We start from the raw sequence: 23,367 nt of genomic DNA on the forward strand, positions 1-23,367 counted from the left end.
TCTCTCGGTTCGCTTCTCCCTGCGCCCTGCGCGCGTGCACGCCGAAAGAAGCTGTATTGGATTCGCGTCTTACAAAGTACTTGGCTCTCTCATCCGGAGAAAGAAAAATATTTCTCATCACATATGCGGTAGCAGCGCGCTACCGTAATCTCTCACGTTGAGAGATAATGCTGAAAAACTTAACGTGCACTCTGCTCTATGTTGCCTTTTTTCTCGTTTTTTAACATGCTTACAATCGTATTAGTCACCGAGTAATTATTATAGACTTGATAATAGGTTAATTAATTAACACTTTAACACTTTCAATCGTTAAATTAAATCATTTTTCAAAAATCCATATTATAAGTAGAACCTCATAACGTGCTTTAATCTACTGAGACTTTTGCTTTCGAGTAATAAAGAAAATAAATAATCAATCTTGTGATTTGCAAGATAAAAATGCGAAAATTAGGGACAAGGACAGGAGAGGACAAGATGTGATGATTCAACGCGGCGAGTTTATCTTTGTTCCTTATTTGAAAGCAACTTCGGCAACGAATAACTAGATCCGCCGGCGCGACGTGCTATCATTTTGTGCTTAGATTCGCTATCGCACCAATTTGCACGTGAATACTTTTGCGCGTGTAGTTTCGTAAATTATTCGCCGCCCGGATCCACTGAAATTTCCTGAAACTCGCTTTTCGGATATCCGGTTTTCCATGCTAATGTTGAAGCATCGAGAACACGCGAAACTAAACTACGACGAAACCAAAGAATATATAAGACTCGCAAAGGCGAACGTCTCGGCAAAAAGGCACGTGTCACTTATTTCGGCTGCGTTCACCCCGTTTACGTTTCGTTATCTCGGCTAATCTCGGCTGATCTCACAATATCGGTAACATGATGGCAAAACTTGCGAATTGATAATGCTTAACGGCCCTTTTACAGCTTTATACAGCGGAATGAAAATGAACAAATCCATTTGTTACGCATGGGCTCAGGCTAATCCAATTTGATTTTAATATCCGCAATATTGCTCGCGTTTTCTCTCACGATAATTTGCATGCAACAAAACGCGGGGGCGCGCACGCGAGTGCACAGTTTCAGCAATGTTCACAAATTCTTTATGAGATAATAAATCTTGAAATCTGAAATTTACAGCCCTCTGTTCATCGGATGCAAAAATGTTGCATTTACTCTTCATCAAGTGACACTGTCTTTTGACAAAGAGAGTTCTCGCGTCTCACTGAATCCTCTCCAATGATGTAGCTAAATATAACTGACATTATAGCAGAGAGAGAAAACCACCTGTACGGGATTGTTTTATTCTATCCCCCCTATTTTTTGCTCCTTTTAACTTTCGACCTTCCAGCGCCACCACTAACCCCTCTCTTTGGGGGAAGCGAAAGTCGGAGAGTCGGAGGGACGGCCCTATTTTCAAGGGAATACGGATAGGGTTCTTAATCCCATAATATATGCGCCGTGTGACGTCAGAACAAAGGAACAGGGTACGAGAAATGGCGGAGTCGCAACGTGTTCGACCACAAACAGATTCCAATGTACCTTTAACGAAACTGTATCACGTTTACGTACAATAATAAGAAGCCTATTGTACAGAGGTAACATTTCGAAATTGCTTTATAAAAGTGAGTGATGATCCATGTACTTTGTTGATTGATTTGATGATTGCAACGCAAAATATTTATGTACTATAAACATTTTGCCGAAAATAATTTTTTATGCGGCGCTCACGGTGCGACAATGAGAGCCGTTTGCACGGCAGAAAGTAATTTTCCAAAGATGTGCGGCTCACCCTGTTAATTTGGATCCCCCTCCCGTGTTGTAATTCCGCCTGAATGAGACTGTTCTGGTAGACCGTACCGTGCCGATATTATAAGAAAGTTGAGTTGCAGAATAACGCGTTCAAATCTTGAGGAAGCTCATTACTGGTCGCAATTGTCTAATCACTGGAAGAGTAAGCCGAGCAACGAAAGATATATCCCTAAAGAAGGTACTTTAGGATTAAACATAAACTGCTGTGAAACTATCTAAAGGAGCGTTTAAGTCCGCGGCTTTTCTTATCAAGTGGTCGTGGAAAAAAAGTGGTAGACATAAACCCTCGATTATGGTGCAAAATGCTATGTCGGCTAATCCAGAAAAATCCTATTATTCCCCAAATATACATCAATACACAAATACATCGGGAAAGATGTAATAGTAACATTGTCAATACTCGCAAATCCAGGCCTCAAAACGTTATTGTTTTCGTTTCCTCGATAAAATCGAAATGACAAAATCTCGAAGCGAAATGTGTAATAGAGTCGAAACGGAATGGAAATTAAAAGATAACGGACGTTGAAAAAGGACTTTTTACGCGACTCTAGAGTGAAAAATGCATAAAGGATAGAAAAATTGCGTATACATCGTGAAGCGCTGCCTAAAAGTCATAAGTTCGAGTCATCATCAGTCGCCTCTTTTCTCTTTCGTTCTGTTTGTCGCATTAATTCGGTCTATCAAGTCGAACGTACCGTATCTATATCGCGTGCGACACGCGAAAGGTCGCGGACTCTTTAATCGTGCTTCGAAGCTCGAACAAACTATAATTCGCAGATCCTCGCGACCTCCAGATTCGTTGCTACGCTGTGACGATAATTGAAAAAAAAAAAACAATTTCCAAAAGCTAGAGCGTATGTAACGATAAAGCTAATCTCTGTCGATCCGTCAGCTGTTGCGTGGCAACAGGTGGCACTTTGTGCAAATAAATAAAAAAAAGAAGCAGCTTAATCAGTTACGTGGCCTTTCGCATTTTACACATAATAAAATATGACGCTTTGTTGCAAAAATTTGATAGGAAAGAATTTGATAGAAAATAAAACGCGAGGTAACAATCATTTCCGCGTGTATCCGATATCGGTTATTTAATTGCAGAATTGAAAGTTGTTGATGAAAATGTAAATTTTTATGTCATAACGTTATAATGTAATGGAAATTATCCAAGAATTGTGGCGCCACGTGCAAGGAGAGATGTGGAAAAGGAGCGTAAGAAGGCGTTTTGGCGCGTTGGCGATATCGAAATGTGACCTCGTCGAAATTATGACTGCTTTTTTTGAGGGGATCAACGTGAAAGGATTTTTCTCCTCGTATGCACGTCCCCTTTAAAAGGCATCCTAGAGTGACGTCGACATCGACGCGCCGAAAGAAAAGCGAGTGGCAAAGCGAGGGGAGAGACCCACCCTCCGAATGTCGAATGCGGGAAGCGAGAAGGGCACGGAGAGACTCTCTTTCTCTCTCTCGTTAAATATCACGCCGAAGAACCTTTCTATCAGGGACTTTCGAGGACAAAACGGAACGTCGGCCGTTTGCGATAGATATTGTAAGAGTGGGACGGGAATCGGCCAGGTTACGCCATGGGGGAACGGCCATTGTCTTCTCTCAAAGGGAAGGTAAAGACACAAGGGAGAAGGAGAGGGGTAACGGAGAATCGGAATTACGATTAAATTTTCGATCGTTTTGCGAGGTGACAAATATTATTATTAGAGTCGCGACAGCAGAGAGATAACGCGCTCTTTACATTTACGTTAAATGCGAATGTGTGTCCTCGCGCGATAAGATATTCCATGTGTGCACGTGTGTTTAAACGCTAAAACGTTCTGATATTCATCTCGCGATGACGAGCTTCACGTGACATCATGAAATACAAGTCGGTCACTTAACGATCACTGTTACGAGGTTTTGAGAAACGAAATTTTCTCGAAAACTCGAAATTTATCTCTCGACGAAGAAGAGCGAATTTTCAAGCATCGACTACTGAATAAATCAAACAATGATTCTTTCTTATTGTTATTACATTTATTGTTGCACAATTTATTATATTGCGAGTAGAAAGAGGAACTATTCGATATAGAGAGTCAGGAGACGAGAAAAGCCGCGATGCAGCTCTTTCATCAGTGATAGATATTGCCTCAAAGACGGAGCGTGAAATTCGCGTGATTCGGATGAGTCTATAAAATCCGCTTAGATCGATCAGCAAGTCCACAAAAGAACAATATCATTTAAGAGATATATAATTATACTAATACTCTTCGATTTCTGTGCACATTTCAGTCCATTGTCGCCATTATCATTGACGTTAATGGCAACATTTGGTAGAAAATGCTTTCCTATTACGAAAGAATAGTGCAAGTATAATTTGAGGAGATTTTGATTTCTATTGTATTCTTGTTGCGCTCTCGCGCAATCCTCCGGGCATATATTTCGTTGTACGGATTTAATTAAATTACATAACGGCGGCCGTAACGACAAAATAAAGTTTAATTCCGAATATGGGTTTCACGAGGAGAACATTGCCAGTAAAAATCCTTTGTTGGCTATCTGAGCCCGGCCAGCGGTGTAATAATAACTGCGGCCCGCGATCCAATTAATTTCGCTGCTTTTCAACGGAAAGAAGTGGATGTACAACGTAAAGTACGATAACTGCGATTATGCTGGTATAAGCCGGTCGACTGCAACGCAACAAATTTGAAAAAAATTTGAAAGCGCGATTGCATCTACGGTTTTCTGCAGTTCAACTTAATCTCAAAGTTTCACTTATCGTCTCGTCGTGTTGTGTCTCGATGATGTCGATTTCGAAACGCGTGCCGACAATGTATTATATCATATTAAACTGAATTTTGATCATAGCACACATACATATTAGGATAACATACATAGAGGATATAGAGGATAACGGTTTCTTCTCCGCATATCACACGTTTTTAGGTCAGATGAAAAACGCTCCGAACCTTGACACGAATCCCCCGCACTCTGAAAAGCCGCTTTTATTCCGAGTGAGCGAGATAAAAGTGTCACAGCGCGAAACTTGTCGTGGCGCACTGTAGTTATGCAACTTACGCAAGTACAAAATAACCGACTTTTTGTACGTAAGTAGCGTCCCCGTTAACTTTGAGGTAACAATATTTTTGCGCCCCGGAGAGCTCCCGTTATACGAAGATACAGCAACGCCATTAAATATCGCGCTCGCGTTGCTACGAGTCGAGTGGGATGGGGAGAATTAAAAGCTCGCGCATAATTCGCGGACGCGGGGGGTTACAGTCCCATCTCGCATTTCGCGTTTCGCATTTCGCGGGACGTGCTCAATCGGGCGGGGGAGGATACGAGTTTTCAAGAATAATTTATCGTGCGCGCATACGCGCCAGTCCGAAACAGACGCGTGTTGCGGGCGTACACGCAATTTTGCACACGAGAGCGGGAAAGAGAGCGGGGAGATGTAAAAGCGCCGTAACAATTATCGGGAGGCATTGCGCGCGTGCACTTTGGATTTGCACTCGAACGTAAAAGCCTACAAACAATGCTTACACCGGCATCGTTGTGTTACAGCGACGTCGAACCGCTTTATCATGTAAATGAACCACGTCAACCACGAAGGAACGACGATAAATCTCAAAGACGAACGACATGGAGCGCGTTAATAAATGCTCCGTGTATCGCAGCGGATGCGATTAATAAATAAGGCAATTTGTGAGTTTCGTTATCTCCACATCCCATGTCCGCCGTATTTGGTAAACGCACGTATTTGTTGGACGTTTCGTGAAATCAACAGTAGGTGCGGTTTTGCGACTCAATCTCGTGCGCAGACAAGTTTCGTACACGCACGTCCCCTTCTTTTCCGTCCCAAAGCGCGTTTGGGACGAGAGACATTCGATTCACGCTTTTCAAACGATATTCAAACGATACGTGACAAAGGATTGCAGCATTCGATTAATCGTGCCGAGAGAACGTCGAGTTACGTCGATTATCGTAAATAAGTGAGTTGGTTATCAGCGATTCACAAGAATTGCCGGACATTTCGCTTTTCTTGAAACTTGATTCTTCGTTTAATTTCAAGGCGCACTTTACTTTTTCCTTTCTTTTCTTTGGGCTGGAATTTAATATTGAAAATTACACGACGTCACTATAAATAATGACCTCGCTCTAGATTCCTTCGTAAGAATTTTCATCTCGGATTTAAATCGTGATTTAAATCCGCTTTTAACGTTTCGCGGGCCAGTAGGCTAGGCGTTTCGTATAAAGTAAGCAGGATATCACTGAAAACACCAGCCAAGAGTGTAAGGAACATGGTCGATAACGTTTACGATCGTCGTGCCTCGTCGTGCCGTTTTCTTCGGGTGGTGTACCTTCGCGTAAAGCCAGGATTACGCTCGATAACTAATAGTGTCTCTCGCTGCCGATGTTTCCAGGACTATTCGCGAACGCGCAAATCTCGTCGATTTAATTAAAATATACTTTAAAATGCGCTAACATGGTGATTTCTTCTTTTTAGTTGCGGCTGGAAAAAGGAGTTTTTCCGAGCGCGTCGATCGAACTCCACCCACAAGAGGTGGGTTGCTTTCCTGCGCGAGGGGATACTCCATGAGAAAGGGGAGAGGACGAGGGTGAAAGCCGGCGGCAAAAAGGTCGACCGTCAAAAGCCATAGTGCATCCCCTTTAAGCCTGTGGAAGGACACGTGCATGTGTGTGTCGCGTTCTCAAGAGAGCGCGAGGCTTATATTATAATAATAAGAACACAAACAATGGACGACTTTCGCTGAAAAATCTCAACGAAATAAAGAAAGATGTGTGCGAAGAATTTTCACGTGACTGACATAACCCGTTAATTCCGAAATCCCTGCGCAATGCTTTGACTCGCGAGTTAACTTATTAATAACTTATTAATAACTTATTAATAACATCACAACGGAACGCTTGCAATTTACGTTACAACAAACGATGTTTCTCGATCAAAAAATAAGTCGAAAAAATAAGTACGAAGTTTTTTCGTACAAAGCCAACTCCAATTCCATTGTAAATGCTTATACAGATATAATTGCAGAGCTGTTCTTTGACGCAGTTTACAGGTGAAAGCAGTCTCGCTCGCGCGTGCAATCTCACGTCGCTTTGCCGATTATCCTTTGTAACGTATAATGTAACGAGGCAATGTAATGTAACGTATTACGAAAACGTAATCAAAGCACGACAAACATCGTAATGCCCATGTAACCCCGACGACCATTTAAATAAAACAACATACAATGCCGCGGAAACAACTCCGGTGCCTACTCGCGTTTGCTCGACGCTCGATTAGTTATTATCGATATAATATGTAACGCTCGCAGTATCGCGCGCACTTTCTCGACATTGTAATTATAGCTGTCGAAAGCAATTATTCAACGCTATTACGTTTGGTTAATTATTTCAATGGTAATAATCCCGCGTCGCCCGTTACAATTACGATACATCGGCTCTACTTGTGCTCCACGTTGCTGTGATCATTATTTATTACTAGAATCATGATGATATAATGTAGAAACGGGTTAAACTATTGTTCGTTAATCCACTCAGAGAGAGCTTCGTGACGGCGCAAGTGTTATAGCGCTTATCAGATTTCTTATTTCCTCTTATCGCATACTTGTGTTGATACATTTGCACACTAATACATTTGCAATTTATGGAAATTTATGTATCTTTACGTAATCCTCATCGTGTTATCGACGAGAACAAAAAGTCGGATTCTCGGAGCCGCGACAAATGTCTACAGCATTTTCTCACAATTAGAAATGAAATTTTTCCATCGTCCATACGTCTATAGCATGCCCCTTCGCGACGCATAAATATGTAATGAGGATTATCACGCGCTAACTGTCGTTCAATTTGCAGCGTAGAGATTACACAGCCCCGTCACAACCGCAATGTTATCGATGCAACATTGCCGCGATAGCTATAATTAATTACTCTCGTGATTCGCCGTGGTCCGGGGCTCGCGTGCTAAATAATCCAAATATTACGACGCTTTACAACTGGCTATGCTGTTTAGCCTATTCGAGCGAGCGACGTTTCACGAGTCACGTTTGTCACCCGTAGCTTTCACATGCTTGTTTCATGCGAAACACCTCTCTCTCTCTCTCTCTCTCTCTCTCTCTCTCTTAATTCCGCTTTGCATATCGACCTCCGACTTGCATCGGAAAAATTTCGAAAATAAATCGCACCTGGCAAACAACTGTCAAACCGTTAGATAGATTGCTTTCTTTCCAAGAGAGTATTTCGCTTCCGAGTGAAAAACAAGAAATGTCGTTCCGAAAAAGAAAGAGAGAGAGAGAAAAAAAAAAGAGAAAAAGATGTAGTTGTTCAGAATAAAATTTTCAAAATTTTAAGGCTTCCCCATTATATTCGCGTATGCCGCTCACTTTTTTCTATTTACCTTGCATGAAATTATATCTCGTTCGCTCCGTTTGTATTACCATTGCAATTTTTTACATAATGTGCTCCTAAAAAAATATTCTAACCGCTCGTGAATTAAAATTTTTCATGATTTTTCCTGACGCATTTATTAGATTATAGATGAGCAGAAAAATTCAAATCCAACTTTTTTTTGTCGTCGTGACAGTATTTCGAAAGCACGATTTATATGCGCGTGAGTCGCAATGTTTATTCTCGCTGGTGAATTACGATAAGCGACACTCGAGCGTCACGATAAGCCTGCCATCATCGCGAATATTGATTGACAATCGACGTGAGTTTATAATAAATAAATCGCGCCGGATGATTTATAGCCACGCGTCCGGAAAGTCGACGGGAAAAGTCACGTATGTGCACGGGGGTGCGCATATTTATTGTCGGCTAGAAATTATACAATCATTGTACAGAATGAATTTGCAGTACGCTGATATTAATACGAATCGATGCTATGATATTATGTTACAATTAGTGACATTTATAATTAGTAAATGTTATAGTAGCAATGAATATATAAACTCTATTGTGTATGTATTCGCTACGTGTATATACGGGTAAATATAAACTATAAATTGACTTTGGTTCCAATTTCTATTTGCAGCGTTAATTTCATCAGTCACTGACAACGCGACTATTCACTATTCTCTATTCGTTTCATAGACTTTCCCTGTTATCGAAACATATCTCGCGACGCTATCACTGGACGCAATCAGGAGGCATCAGCCACGGTCATTCCTGACGATGGCGTTTCACCCTCGGAAAATGTCCGTAACAATCGTCCAACATACTACTCGCCTCTGCATTCGTCGTCCCGTCACGAAAGCCCAGAGTCCCAGAACATTTCGTGCACCCTATATAACTACCCTCTACTGCCATCAGAGTCGCCGCTCTGACCCAACCCCTCGGTAATCCAGCTGGAAACACATGGCGTCATCGCGCTCGACCGGCATATGCAGCGAATGCCTCGTACCTTCGAATGAGAGTAAAAATCATCAAACTGAACCCAACGAGTCTAGAGCGCATACGTACGTCAACGTTTGTACATATATCCATTACATGCCACTGCACGTGAAATGGATGTCGACGTTATCAATTTTATGAAATGTTTCTACGAGGCAGATGCCTTGCACAATAACCTACAATTATCAATTTATCGAGCACCAAACACCGAGCACTGATTGTGAAATTTTCAAATGCGATAAGCGATCGTGAGACGTTACGCACACGGATCGAACTGAAATCGAACAGGGAAAGTGCGTTGGTGCGAGGTTTAAAGGAACCTCGTTGCTTCAACTGAGGGTAGCTTTTTCGTTGGGCTCATTAGGTCCCTGACCCTTCACGCTCGTGCTACGAGGATTAGATGGCCATCGTGATTACAAGCCCCTCTGCGGGTCGCTGCGTTTTAGCTGCGCCCATAACGCTTCGTCAGCTCGTTGTAAACGCAAGAATCCCTCTTTTCTGCCGGATGTACTCTAGTGATGATGACTTTCCAAGGAAATCCGACAAGACTCGAAGTTGAAAATTTGTTATCGCACGCGTACAGTACTCCTACAACGAGCCACGCAAAGTCTAGAAAAATATGAACAACTTTTGCCGTCTAGATTAAGGTTTGAAATGTCAAGTATACAGCATATTGATCTAGCCCGACACGGCGATTTCATCGTTCCCTCATTCTTTTGGTTATTAATATGATCCTTTCGTAATGTCGTTAAGTAATCTTATCGGATTTTATTTGTACGGAAGCAGATAGCGACTTTGCGGACGACTCGACGTAACAACGAGTTTCGAGTCTCTGCCTATATTTGATCGCGATCGCGCTGATAGAGTAAAAGTAATGAGATTTTTTAAAGTTTCTTTCGATTTGTCCCCTCTCCCCCATCCCTGTGCCGGCGTGAGTTTTAACAGATACGAAGATGAGATCTTCGTCTTTGAACTTTCAGGGAATGGTCAGGGACCGTTTGGAAAAGTGCTCTTCGCGCGTATTATGCGCCCGTCCTCTTTCGTTCTTCTGCCTACTCTCTCTTCTCAATTTAATCGAAGAAAAGTGAAGAGATGCCCCAAGATCCGCGTTCGAGACAAATCCTTCCTGGATGCTTTCAAATATCACCTCGAGGCAATCGAAATTGAAGCTGCAGGCTAATGTTAAGAAGCAGAATCAATATTATCGCTATGATGATAACGTTTGTTGCTTTGTTCATTTGTCATCCCGCTCTTTGTTCCATGGGCATTCTATCGGCATTATTTAATGCGTAATGGATCAACAATCGAAGCAATCTTACTCAATCTATCAAATCGCAGACAAGTTTGAGACGTATACACAACACGTATCGGTCCAGGTGAAATATCTAGCTCTATATGACTGTAAGTGAGTAATTATACATATTTAAGTAAAACATTTGCTCAATATTTTTCTAGCGATAAGCAGTCAACTGATACGGACCACCAGTTTTTTAGACATAAATTTTTTACTTGTCGACAGTAAGTATTTCTGGTGCTCACGTTTTTACAATTATTATAACCTGATTATAACCTGTGCCATGTATAATGATCAAGTTAAAACTTTTGTTAAAAGCAAATTCAATTCAAACTTCCCTGCTCCCTCTCTCTCTCTTTCTCAGAAATAGTTGTATCACTCGTATAGACGAGTGCGAAGATGAGGCAAGCCCGCAGAGAGGGGAAGCAATTTCAATCAAATATTCAATACGCATCCCCAAAAGTATGAATTGCATGTTCGAAATAGCTGATATGTAAAAGCCGGATATCAATACCATGTAAAACCGACGGATATTCATCGGCGTTAGGCGTTGGAAAAGCACGTATCTATTCAAAAAGATATCTAGCTATTCATAGAAGCTCGCTGAAACGCAACTGTCTGCCTAAAAAACGAATAAGGATACCAGAGAGAAGCTAAAGTTATTTAATGGTAGACCATAACCACCTTTTATTAAGTAACAGAAAATTTTTAATAATTAATTAAGCCGCAATTAGATGCAAAAGCAAATTATGAGTACAAGAATAACAGTGTTTCTATTGTGTTATATATGTATATACGTGAAATACCCTATGCACATTATGTAATTGAAAATAAAATAACAATTACGGAAGATAATGAAAAAATAATAGAATCGGCAGCCGCGGACCGCTTATGATATCGCAAAACTCGGTGCAGAGGCGATAAATCGTCCATCTTTGCCCGTTTCGTAGTTTTGTATTGACCAAACAAAAGACTGATATATCGCGTGTAAGCGCGTTTACGAAGGAGAACAAATGTCTGACTTTGTTTTCAAGGAATCAGGAATCGTTACGTGCGCGAAACATACGCTTACGTACATGTGCAATTCTTTGCGAATATTTATAACATCGAGCCCGCGACCGAACAATCGCGACGCAATCTTGGACGTTTGAGTTTGAATCAAGAAAAAGGAATATCGTCTCGAGAAAAGTGGCTGTGCGTGGCTACCTTCCCCCCTACCTAATCGTGAAAAAGCAGAGAACTATACGAATCGTAACAATCGTAAAGTCGTTTTAAAATACTTTTTGCAAAGTTTTATGCCCGTGTGTAAAACCAAACAACTCATCACGAACAGACAATAAACTGAATCTCTATGCAACAAAAACAATCGTTAGTGGAAATTTAACAAACTGCAATCGTTCAGGACAATGAAACTGCTAAGCGAGATCCGAATACGCGCGAGACGATTAAATCCAGAAAAAGCGATACGGATCGTGTGTCCATGGATAACTCGGATCTCCAGTTCGACGTAACGAGTATTTCCAATTGTTTTTAACTCACTGTTCGAATATTCAATCGTGCAGAATCCGCGGTCTGCCTTGTATAGGTAGATATCGACTCTACCGAGATTCAATATCTCAAAAGCGATCTCTCTCTCTCTCTCTCCTTGAATTTTGCGCTTTTCACGACCGTATAAGCTTTTGAAAAATTCTCAAACACATCCTTTTGCGCAACGTTAAGAATCATCGAGAAATGCAGGTCGGCCTTTTTTGAAAAATATAATTCTCGGGCTTTATCGCGTGCTTCTACAAATTTAATGTCGTGCTTTGCTCCGCCGCTATATATCAACATTTATAACTTTTACATCTACAAACATATCCGAGCTACTAGCAATTCCGATATAACACAGATATGTGGTTACACGTTTCAATGCAAAGGCCGTGTTTTCATAGATATCTCGCAAGTTAAAAATTCAACAAAATAATGTTATAATAAAGGACACTTTCAAACAATTGGATCGAGATAAGGCAATTATCTCGCAGTTTAATGAACGCGATGACATTTTCGGATTTCCTTGCTGGAGCGCAATCGATAAGGGCTAATTAATTTATCAGCGCCGATAGTGCGCGGCATTTGCCTCAATTTAACTCTGGTTTAACTTTGGTTATCACGAAACACTCGTATTCTCGGAACAGTAGAGAACCAATTAATCAGTTACCCGATTTTGTCACTTGAGATATTCTCGCGTGTGGACTAATAAAACTGCACTGAATAATAGTTTCCTCGATATTCTTCTCATGAAAATAAAAAAAGTAATCGAATCCTATTGCAGTGGAATAATTTTTTCTGCTCTGAAAAACTGAAATTAATTAACATCTCCAGCTTGGATATAATGTTATCTGAGAGGCACTCGAAATGCTAGAGTAACGTCCGCGCACACGTCGGTTGCACGAACGAGCGCTAAGAGACCGAAAAGCAAACATTCTCGGGATCTGCTTCCAGCTCGAATATATATTCCTTTACTTCGAGTAGAAGCTGCTATCCGCGAGTATGCCCATTAATACTCGGGCTTTCATATTTCACTCAGCAAGTTCTAAACCGGCCAAAATATGCCCGATGCGGAAACCTCCGGAGCACACGTAAATCTCAAGTATTTACGAATCTCTTAGCGATCGTCGCGACCGTAATGGATGTATCTCTTTTCTCATTGCATTCTTACTTGATGTACAGCATAACGATGCACAAACAGCACAAAGATGCGTTTTTTAAAACATTTATCTGCTTCTGTTTCTTGAGTTGTGTCGTATTCTTGTCAGCAGAAATATCCATTCTTTTGTAATAAGTATCTTGTGCAATTTTATAATGAGGCTAAAATTACAATTAATGTATGGATTATTTAACCGAATATTGAGATACGCGAAGGTAGGCTAAGATTGGTTGGGCAAAAAGTCGGAGTCTATCATCATTGATCAGCAATTGACAAGCAGTGTCTCTGGACTATCTTCTTGCGAAGCATTTTTTCGAATGGTTCTCTAAACACCATTACCTACTAAAAATAGTGGTTCGAGTCCTCTCTGACAATCACGTAAAGAAAGGATATGGAAAGGAAAGCAATCATCACTTTGTTATTACAGGGTTACTCAAACATCCCTTTTCATCGTCGGAAAAGTTATTCCCAAAATGCAGATTGCTTTCAGTCAATGGTGGAAATTTCTTATATCGTGCATGCGCCATAATTATTCGTGATTTTATCTTTTGTTTCGCGTGATTGAGCATTTTCGTACGTTTCGAGAGATTCTAGGAAAAAGAGAGGTACACGTCTTTGGATCTTTTTAATTCCAAAAGTGAGTCGCCACCCGGCCACCAGGACAGGCGACGGAAAGTTAAATCGCGCCAACTTTTTAATTGAAATCGAAAAAGTTGGCGTTCAACTGAACTGAAAAGCATCGGCGAAGAAATAAATGTCCCGTTACGGGTCGGCTTGTGCCGAGCTTTCTCGTTAAATCTTACAAAGATCGACCGCGAGTTACTCGTACTCGATAATAATACGGTCTGATTTTAATATGCAATCTTCTTTTTCGGCGACGCAATTGCTCTTCTTAAGGCTCTTTGATCGTCTCTGGAACAATATGTTTTCCCGATTTTCCAGAATTTCCAGCAAAACTAACAGTCTCTCACAAGGCGTAGCGTTAAACAAACCATCCGAATTGTTTCATCTCTGATGTAATAATGCGACATGTTTCTCAAGTATCGCCGATCCCATACGACAGCCGAGATTCCGGAGAAGAAAAGAGAATGCAGGAAGATGGAACGGTCGCTAGGTCAAATAGGGAAAAACGATAAGAAAATTGTGCGAAAAAAGAAAAGCGGCTGGAGAAAGTAGCCATTCGGGAAAAATCAACTGGAAGAGATAAAGCTGACGAAACAAAACGATCAAATCGGCGATTTGTGATAGTGCGATTATTATTATTTATATCGGGGTGATATTTACAAAATTACGTAGTCCCGTGTGTGCTTCCCATTTTATTTTCTTTAAACTGCATATTTGTGATTTTTCTCTTGAGATTCTTCAAATCGCGAATTGCATAACAAATTGTAAACAATTAACAGAAAAACTAGCCTCGTATTTTCCAAATGGTAATTTAACGCAGAAAAATACGGTGATGTTTTCATCTATTATCTGTGTAGAACATAGTGTTTAGCGAATTAATCGATATGTTACCCGAAAATACGATTTAACATGATTTATATCCAGATTTATATAAACACGAATTAACATACGTACGAGACTGGAGTAAGCGGGGTGCGCTTGGTCGGTGGATTTCATTTGCGCGAACAAAAGAGTATTACGATAATCTATATATACAATATAATATTACTGTCCGACGAATATTGGGAATACATGCCGCGTTTCGCTTTTTCTCCGCTCTTTGTACCCTTTATTGAAGCAATAAAAGAATGGTTATGTCGTATAAATAGATATAACGTCTACGTGCACGTGTGTGAGTGAGATTAGGAACAGAGATTCCTGCAGACGAGTAAAAATGCAATTACCGGTCCTCGATCGCGCTGCCGATCAGGGTCTCTTGTCTTCCCGGAGAATTTATGATTTCGAAAGCTTCGCCTCGGGAAATGGAAGAAATATTTTGTTTACCCAGTTTGCTCGCACGAGAATGGCTTTTTTTCCCAATGTTTCTTGACGGCCGCTGTAATTTTATTGGAAATTTCATCGCTTTCGCAGTTAATAGCGCAAAATACATTCAAACATACACAACAGCCTCCGAAATGTCCTCTATATGAATCGGATATGCGGCGTGCATACCGTGTCCAGTGTTTTGACGGATGCATGTATTATGCAAACCATCAAATGGTAACGTATTTATCGGCAATGTTAATTGCGATGAAAAAAAAAATATATTATATAATCGAATAGTTGAACAATCATGTGCTCATAACAATGTTTCGAAACAATTGAAACAATGCCAATTTAATTAAGACGAAATTATACACATGCAAATTATTGTATATCGACAAGATCGCAGAATGAGAAAGAACAATATTTCTATTCAAATAAAAGGAATCGGCTTAAAATCTGATTTAAACTCCCTTTTCTAAAAAATATGCTCTTGACGCTTGACCGGGTAGTAGTAGTAGTAGAAGAATTCAGGGTTAAATGTAGCACTCACTTCCAATTTCGTTAAAGAAAATTGTACCTATATATAAAGATAAAATTCTGTTTCCACCAAGAAGCCACGTTTGACGGAAAAGATCTGTGTGTAAAACGAGTCTCAACGAAACAAGATTGAAAGATAAATGAAATCGACGTGTAGTCGATGAAAAATCACGAAGGTAAAAATGCGCAAGGTGCGATTCTGTCGAGAGTAATCAGACCGAGAGCCATCCACGCGCAAAGCAAATTTCGTAAAGCAAAAGCTTCCGCTTTGCGTTCAAAACTGTCACGTCAATTTATCAGAAACATGTCTTATGGGAGTTTTATTTCCTGGACGTACTCCTTGCAACTTTGGCCATCTTACCCGAATGTCGTTAGAGATTCGTCCCGACGTGATCTCGCGAGCTAGAATAAAATTCTATTTACGAAAAGGGAAAGAAAAAAAACGCTGCTATAAGAACCATCGCTTCCACGGAGATCGATATGGACGTCCTTTCGTCTGTTAAGCTTGCAATCTTATTTTCACTTGTGCTTTATATAGCACAAGATGGGAGACTGTGATATCAGTCGGAAGTATTTGGAGCCTCAGACCTTTCCATCGTTGACCGAAAATTCGATTCGTCAAAATCGAAACAAAATCGGTATTTTTCGTACAAATGCGAAAACTTTTATAAGCTTCCATGATGCCGCTTGTAAGTTACAAAATGCAAAATGTAAAATGCATTTTATTCAATTATAAAAAAATGTATAAGTTTTTTAACTTTTACATTTCTCTCAATAAAATTGTTTTAATTCTCTCTGGCAATATATTTGCTTTCAGTTTGCCTAAATACGATAAAGCGCGTTTTAAATAAAATTCGACATTTCAGACATTCTTTTGATGGACCCTCCCCGCCTTATTTCCATGTATTGCTGCATGGGGCAAGGTAAAATCGTTATCATCTTTTGTTTGGCGATAAAAATTGGCAAATATTTTGCGACGTCTGTCACGAGAAGATTGAGAATAAAGAGTCACGCTATGGAGAGTAACGTGCTGCACATCAATCTCAGATCTATTCATGACAAAGCTAAATATGCGTCGACGGTAAAATTTTCGAAAATTTTTCCTCGCGAAACGACTGTTATTCATGAAACGCCAATAATCGTATTAAATTAACGTGATAAAATAGCCGCAGCTTACGCATTGCATTTCGCAATAAAGGAAACGGAGATTGCTGGCCAGTTCAAGACACGTCACGTATACGTGAATATCAATGTCAGGCATTTTACATGTTTCGCGCGATTCAATTGTGTTCAAGACATACGCTTGCATGACATTTTGCTAATTAAAGTGTGCATTAGAGAACTTCCCATTCTGGATGGCGAGATCAAAACAGCGACATCATGTCTGATTAAATTTTCTGGAAACTCGGAAATTTAGCAGAACTTTAAAAGTACATTTTAATTTTATTTTGAGCCAAACTTCTTCAAAGAGAGAGAAAAACAAGTGGCAGCATTTGATTGTTTGCTAATTACAGCTTCAATTTCTCAATGTCCGATTTCCTCATCTCTAATTGACCGTTAATCATCTCATATACCTTTACCCAAACGATAACTTTTCTCTCTTTCGAAATCGAACGATATTTAAATAGCATTCGCGATAATATACGATAATTATGTGGAGATATAATTAACTAACAATAGAATAACAACAGGAAATAGAGTCGATCGATCTTGAGAAGGAAAACAAAGAATTGTGAGTTGCACGAAGAATCGAGTCCTCGTTATACGTATATCTTTTGGACGCTCTGTGCGAAACCGTTGGAAATTTTCGGAAAGCCCGTTACTTTATGTTACGCGAAAACTTGTGGCGGATGAATCTCCTGGATGCAACTGCACACTTGGAAAGAAGTACGTCAACGGTTGTCAAATATTCAAGAAAGACTCGAAAAATCAAAGATTGATCGAGTAGAAACTCTTTTATCACATCGACACGTTCTCTTTTCCGCGAGAAAATCTCAATGGACAGCATAAAGTAACATTGTAACGTATTAATGCCATAGAATATTTATCAATCCGAAACTCTACAAGTTTGCTATACTTGTCATTAATATAAATCTCTTTCTGCGCAAGCTCTCTCAAAAATGTATAAAAATCGTGTTTCTTCGACGCTATTGCGCTAGTGAAATACCTGCTGAAATAGCGCGAGATTATTAGACCACATCGTGAAAACACGGGCAGATAGACCGAGAGAGAATTTGGTTTGATATAGTCGACAGAGTTCTCCGAACTATTGCAACGCCTCCTTATTATTAATAACGTATAGAGATACTTCCTCGAGAGAACGAAAATTCATCTCGCGCTTAGATAAGAGGGGATGTACGATTCGCGGGAATCGGGGACGAGATAGCGGCTCTCTTTCTCCTCTCTCTTCTCCTCTCCTTGCAGGTTTCAACTCTGCCCCGCCTGCTAAGGTATACACCCCATCCTATCTACCCTATCACGATATCTGTGTACCGCACAAATACAACACACGAGCAGTATGAAACCGGAACGTCCGCGTGCGAGAATGCCTCATGTAACTAATCGCGAAACATCCCTCCGAGAGAGTAGAGATTCCCACAGCGTTACACGACGAATATTTACACGAGTGTTGGAATCGTTACGATGATTACACTATGAATAGCAATCAATAATTATAATTATAATAAGAGAGGCTAATATAAGGGGCTAAAAAGTAGAAGCGATGAGAATAAAAAGTCGAGACTGTCGAGAATAAAAAGCTTTCTAATAATCTGCGATTTATTATTGTTCTCTTGTAGCGAGAGAGAAAGAGATAGAGAGAAGGCAGGCAACTACGTTAGCAAATAGTGAAACTGCGAAATGTATTCATGGTGCGTTCCGAGATGCGCTTTAACGCGAGTACATTCCGGCTGACATACGTGGAATTATGCGCTGCATTGTTACCAAGCAACAAGAGACAACTTCTCTTGAGAGCTCTTGAGTTGCGTGAGTGAAGAAACGCCAAGTACGTAAACCATAAGGAACCGGCATTCGACGGAACTGAGAAAAGCAAACAAACGTTTTCCGTGCCAAACGCGCAGATGTTCACCATTAAGTATGTAATGTAAGTTTTCTCGAGAAACATTTTCAATTCAACTATACATTTATGGCATCCTATCACGGCCATATGTATGAGAAAAATTATTTGGAAACTCGATATGGAACGAATCGTTTAAATGGCACATTAAATGATAAAAGATCTGTGATAATAAATATAATAAAATGGAGCAAAACTCGTTTCCTTATTAAAAAAACGACAGTTTTACGGAAATTTATAATCAGTTTGCAAAAGAGTGTGAGAAATTCCAAATGTGAACAAGTTATGTTCGTTGTAGTGCAAAGAATATAAAATGTGACAAATTCAAATTCGAGAGAGAGACAACGGCTTTCCGTCTTTCGAGTTTATACATGATATTCATGTTTGATTCCTCCGATTATAAATTTTCTGAACAAGTCCCCGGGCAGAACCTCATCTCGTCAAGATCCGTAAAGATATAGATTTACACACCGCTCTCGGAAAGTAACACTGAAATTTCTCTGCGTTATGAAGTGTCGCCGGCACTTTATATTGTTCGAGTTAATAAAACAGAGAGACTGTAGAATGACTTTTCTATCCACCTCCGCCGCGCGAATAATAAAAATTCCTCTCGTTGTGAATCACGCGCGGTTTAACTGTAGTTTTAATTGCGGAAATTCTTTTCAGAGATATTTCGAAGCAGTTGCCTCGCGCTACGTTGGATCCAACTTGCATTACGCAACGTGGCGTTACAAAATGATTGCGTTATAAACATTGTTGCAGCAAAATAGTTTGCCCGTACGGGGAGATATATCAGTTTCTCCAACAGCCGTAAAATTCACGACTAGAATATTGCGGAAATATCGTACAGAAATATTATGCTCGTTCGCTACTCTGTTATCGCTGTATAATGAAATCATAATATAACAGTTGCTGAAATTAACATAAATTCGCATCGGAGATAAATGTGAATATTTATCGAACGCAAACAAAACGCATCACGTTACAACGTGTGCCGATTGTAACTGACGTATTTACGCTATGTCAAAATATCGATTTCTGCGTTCCTTCTCCTCCTTCTGCTCCTCATCGGCCATCTCTATTTACGGGACCAGGTAACTTTTGTCTATGCAGTCAAACTCTCACTCGAAACAACATCACGGATTTATTACGGAGATATTATTGAGCGATATTCGCGTTCTCGCAACTCGTATTCTAATTCGTTTCTGTAGAAAAGTCAGCAAGTTATTGTTGTAACTGCACATCGCGCGCAATATAAATAATGCTACTATCGTATTACCGCGAGATTGAAGCGTCACGATAAGATAAAGCGGAGCTGAGTTTACACTTTGGCCAATTTAACATTACATCAATTTTCTTCGATTATTAGTCAGTAATGTCCATAAACGAGATTACGCACGCTCATAAAAATAACCATTATAATGAAATATCAATAGCGGTTATATTTAGCTCTTTGTAGTTTTCGATAAATTTAAACAGTAATCCTCGACAATCTGCATAATCCTCGTTCTCGCTCAATTGCGTATAAGCTACTTTATCGTACGACTTGCCCTATGCACATTGCACATACACAGATGCCACAATCGCAATGCATCGCAATCCAGTTGGGAACAAAATTGTCTCTTCTTGTTTTTTTATTTCTGACGTTTATCAGCGCTTGTTTCTCTATGAAGCAGCTATAAAATTTCGAGCAAGGACCAACGTAGCTATTTACTCATTTGTCGATTACCTGAGCTTGAAAAGAACATTGTCATCGTTCTGCAGCTACTTGCATTTTTAATACTTTAAGCGAGATGGATTTTTATTTATCACGTGATTGCACCATCAACACGATTCAGGAAAAAAGTGTGATTAAAATATGACAAAGTGACAAGGGTTCCGGAGAGTATTTCGTCTACGGGATGCACAACCCCGATGCGGAATGATGTAATTAGAAATACAGAAACAATGCGCGCTTTTGCCATCGCCATCCTATGAATGCCGCTTAATCTCCGATTCCAATAATTGCTCTGTGATCGAATATTATTATATTGCCTTATAACCATCGCTACCCGCTCATGAATTCACTCAATTCTCCATATCTCCCTTTCTCTCTCTCTCTCTCTCTCTCTGCTTCTCAATTTCTGTTTTATTTTAATATATTCTCATGTTTTAATCATAAACACGACTACCGTATGATTAATTTATCAGTTTATTTCAATTGATAATAACGTATCTTTTTTGATTTCGGTAGTGTTTAATTAAATTACTGATTCAAAGGGTGAAGCCAATCGTTGAACATTCTTGATGGATTAAAACCTTGAAATCATCGTAATACTGTATATCGCACACGAAATTTAGCCGTCACTTATTATACATACAATTATAAGGGATGAAGTGCACAGTACCTCGTACTGGAAACACATAATTGTACGTCGCGCGCGATGACTGGCGACAATAACGAAATCGATAGTACGTCGCGTTTCAATAAATTAATGCCGCGCGCGTTGTACGTTCCCTACTATATTAAAACAACGCGCCGTTGCAGGTATTTACAACGGGACACCAGTCTCCGAGTAATTCTTCCTAATTGCCAGGGCGGCGCAGTCTGGGATTAAAATGCACGCTGCGTGGCGGAGTAGTTAATGCCGCGCGCGCGGCATACACATACAAACATACGTGAAAATAAAAGTTGCCTCCGCTCTCTTAGATTTATCGTCTTGATAGAGTAATTCGTGTGACATAACAAGCACCGCGATATCCCGCTGATAAAATGATATATCAAACTAAAAAATACAACTTGATAAAAATTGACATTTTTTCAGCTTTGATGAGAATTTCGAAAAAAATGCATATTTATGCTGGCTTTATCACGTACATTTAATCATTATGTCAAATTTCTTACGTTTTATTATTATTAGATGTTACTGTATCATTGTACAATGTCTCATACAATATATTATAATTAATTTAATTATTTATATATTAAAGCCAAACTATATATTCTACAAAACGAAAAACAATGAGTCAACGGAGGGCGTACCCTCGTCATCGTAAATTAAAGTAAAAGGGCAAATAGTGCAGTAGGACGCGCGGTATTAAAGAGGCCAGAGTGTCGGAAGGGGAATGATTAATCGTCGAGCAATCTCTCCTACACGTTCGCAAAAAAAGAAATAGGAAAACACGCATAGGCGGATACGAGACAACTGACGATGTGACATGTTTATGAAATGCATCACAAAATTTTGATTTACGCCGTTTATTCTCTAACTAATACATGTGACATGATTGTACGGCATAATTCCATATCACGGATTTCGAAAATGGGACAATGTACGTACTCGACGGAGAAATAAAATTATATATAATTATATATAAACAAAATTATATATCGTCAAGCCTCTCTGTACATAATTCTTTATATAATTATACAATTCTTGCAATCTGATTTACGAATCACACAAATCACACAAACTCTTGAGATCCAGATATTTCGGTGTATTTTCTTATCAATAAAAATTATATATCAATGAAGCTAAAGGTATTGTCGTATTTGCACACGCTTACTTTCATGACACTTGCTCCAATAGAGGAAAATGCTAAGGAAAATATGTGAGATGATCTTTCAATTGTTTTACATCCAATTATCGATGCATCTAAATGCTACTAATACATGCAAAATTAATGTAGGAATAAGAAATAACAAATGAAAGAAGACGAGACAAACGTGCTACACACGTGCTACCGATACTTTCCTCATGTCCCTGTATTAATTCTAAGGACACAGTTTAATATTTGAAAATGAAATAAATTTAAGTTTGAGTTTGATGAGAGGCAATTAATCGACAAGCGCGAATATTGCTCTATGCGTGTTCACGGATGAGTGACAGAAGAAATCGCGTCGCTGAGAAGTCGATATATTCGATGGAACGCATTGTTCCAACGTGAACCGTACTTTACATATATCCATGAATCCATGAACATGCCAGCCAAGATCTCATATGCCGTATGACGTCTCTAATCGACATTGGCAAACACAAAAGCACTATAGTGTCCGTGGACCTATCAAGGAAGAAGATCTACCAAGATATTATCTCGCAAGACATCTCAATGTGCATAATCATCAAGAAGGAGCACGAACGAGTACGAGCTGCTCCGTCATGAACATCATGAGGAATAAGCTCACTAAGATATAGATGAGATCGTCAATATGCCTAATTAACCCTTCGTGGTCACACTTCTAGAAAATCACGTAATGGTCACATGGGGTTCAATAGACCCCACCAACTTTAAATGGTTGCCGTGTTTACACTATTCATTCAATTTGAATTACAAAATTACATAATAAATTTGAAAGCTTGTATAAAAAGGAGAAATAGGCTTTTTATGCAAATTTTAATTGTAACATAACTAAAAAAATTCACGAATTTAGAAATCGTGAAAAACCGAGTTTTTCACTAAAAAAATTATAACTTTTTAAATTTTTATTATTTTGCGATACAAATTTAGGGTCATATTGTGGAGATGTAATACTTTAATTTAAAAAATAGTGTTATAATGCACGTTTCAAAAAAAGTATTTATTTTCAGACTTAAAGTGGATCATTTTCGAGATAAATGAAATCTACAATTATGGAAAAATAAGTGTACCCAGATAGCA

The 23,367-nt window shown here is 39.5% G+C and overlaps 1 protein-coding gene and 1 long non-coding RNA gene across 4 annotated transcripts in view; one reads left to right on the forward strand and one right to left on the reverse strand.

Moving 5' to 3' along the window:
* The window catches only part of LOC105286162 (serine-rich adhesin for platelets), a 51,675-nt gene that overhangs the window by 27,006 nt on the left and 1,302 nt on the right, over positions 1-23,367 (reverse strand). The window lies entirely within an intron of this gene.
* Positions 24-23,174, forward strand: LOC113561778. The gene is made up of 2 exons (XR_003406434.1): positions 24-5,496; positions 6,299-23,174. It is a non-coding gene; the product is annotated as an uncharacterized LOC113561778 (long non-coding RNA).

This window comes from Ooceraea biroi, chromosome 4 (genome assembly GCF_003672135.1).
Source record: "Ooceraea biroi isolate clonal line C1 chromosome 4, Obir_v5.4, whole genome shotgun sequence".
Lineage (NCBI taxonomy): Eukaryota > Metazoa > Arthropoda > Insecta > Hymenoptera > Formicidae > Ooceraea > Ooceraea biroi.